This window comes from Pteropus vampyrus, unplaced genomic scaffold (assembly GCF_000151845.1).
Source record: "Pteropus vampyrus isolate Shadow unplaced genomic scaffold, Pvam_2.0 Scaffold138, whole genome shotgun sequence".
In the NCBI taxonomy this organism is placed as follows: Eukaryota; Metazoa; Chordata; class Mammalia; order Chiroptera; family Pteropodidae; genus Pteropus; species Pteropus vampyrus.
The window spans coordinates 625,844-628,146 of NW_011888919.1; positions in this window are offsets into that span (position 1 = coordinate 625,844).

Consider the following 2,303-nt stretch of genomic DNA (forward strand, 5'->3'; position numbering starts at 1 on the left):
GGACCCCACCACTGATAGGATTAGGCAGATGGTCACTTAGGCAACTCTCAGACTCACTCACAGACTCACTCAGCATCTCTAATGCCTCTGGGTTCAGGGAGGCAGAGACGGCTACTTGGCTTTCCAAACACTGAACTCAAAGGCCGAAGCAGGCCACTAAACTTCCTTGTGCCTCAGGTGGCTTATGTGTAAAACGGAGATAGTAGCAACCTATTTCAACAGGTTTAGGGGAGATTTAACTTTGTTAAATCTGCAAAGACCCTATATCCAAATGAGTTCACGTTTTGAGCCACTGCGGGTTAGGAGGTCAATACACCTTTTTAAATGGGCACGGTCCAACCCATGACACCGGGGAAATAGCAAATCCACTTCCTGTTTCCTTGTTCCAGGCAGGAAGATGGTGAGGGAGGCTGTCAAGACCTTTCTGGGTCTCGCCTTGACCTCACCAACCATCCCCTCTTTCTTCACCTTGCAGGGTGAGGCTGACCTTGACGTCTTAGGAGGTAGCACTGAGCTTCGGGCTTATTTCCCATCTTCCGAACTTGTGGGTTCAACTAACTTCTCACCAGCCTCACCTAATGGACATGTGACACTCAAGTGGCCTAAAGGGAATACCTTATGCTTCTCTCCAAACCTACCCTCTCTCGTCTTCTCCCTCTCAGTCCTTAGCAACCCCATCCTTCCAGGTGCTCAGGCCCAAAGTACCAGAGACATCTTTGACTCCTCGCTCGCTCTTATGTATCATGCAGAATCTGTGAAGAAATATCACGAGTTCTACCTTCCAGATGGACCCTGAATCCATCCACTTTTTACCAGGGTTTGCTGTTCATCACCTTCTACACCCTCGCTTGCTCACTGGGCTCCCTTGCTCCCACCCCAGGCAGTAAGATTGCCAGATGCTCAGTTAAATTGAATTTCGGAGAAACAATTTTGTTTGGTATAAGTATATCCCAAATGTTGTGTGGCACATACTTACAAGTAACATATTATTGTTTGTTTGGAATTTAAATGACTGGGCATCCTATACTTTTACTTATTTTCTTTGGCGACCTCTGTCCCCTCTGTAGAAGATTCTACACACGCAACCAGGGAGCTCCTGTTAGCACCTAAGTCAGATCATGTCTTTCTCTGCTCACAACCCTGGCTTCTCATTCCTTCCAAGTAAAAGGTCAAGTTCTCCTCACAGCCCTACTAATTCTGCCTTCTATTTGTTTCTTTGACTTCATCTCCCTCCACGCTCTCTCTTGCTGACGTGGCTTCGGCTATCCGGGCCCTTTGCTATTTCTTGATCAGAGGGGCACAGTCCTGCCTCAGGGCCTCTGTACTGGCTGTTCCCTCCGCCTGCACTGCTGCCACCCTAGATATTTCCATGAATTAGTCCCTCATTTCCTTTAGGTCTTTGCTCAAATGTCACCTTTTGAATGAGACAGATTCTAACCACTCTACCAAAAAAAATACCTTCCTCTTCCCACCTGCATATTCTTAGCACTTATCTCTTTTCTCTCTTACAGTCTCATGTACATATTTGTAGTTTTTTGTTGCTGTTGTTTATCATCTCTCTCCCCCTACTAGAAGATAAGCTCCATAAGGGCAGTTTTCACTGATTTTTTTGTTCACTCCTGTATCCCAAGCACCTAAAGCAATGCCTAGCACGTCATTCGATAAAGATTTTGCCCGCGTGTGTAATTAATTAAGAAACGGAGCCAAGACTACTCGAGTTCGGATTCAGATCCTCTGCTTCCTCGTTGTGGACCTCACTGCCAGTTCTTCTCAACCTCTCAGAACCTCAGTTTCCTCTGCTTTAAGATGGGGCTGATAGCATGATGCTCCCGGTGTGATAGTGGAAATCGCGCGAGTCTGTGAAGGTCAAGCATTATACAACCTTTTATTATCATGATCGGTAGTAGCGTTGGGAGCGCCGATAGATTTATGAAATGCTTAAGTGAAATACATTTTTTTTTAAAAGGAGTTTATGGGATAATGTAACGGAGGGACGGTCTGGCTTCTGGCATGGCTGAATCCAGGGGTCAGATCACGTCCTCAGAACGTGCGTCGCCCTGCCCCTAGGCTGCTGTCTTTGGTGTCAACTTTATTCACGGGGGCTCCCAGCAGCTCGGGGCTCCTGTCCTCCCAGAGGACACCTTCCATCCAGTGGAAAGAGGAAGCGAGGGAAGAGAACCCCTCCCCCCAGCCACTCTGGGAAGAGTCCCAGGTTCAGCTCTGTTTGAACGTGAGTGGGGCACACGCTGACCCCGGGACCAGAGATGAAATCAATGGCAGGAAGGCTCCCCTCCCCTGCCCCC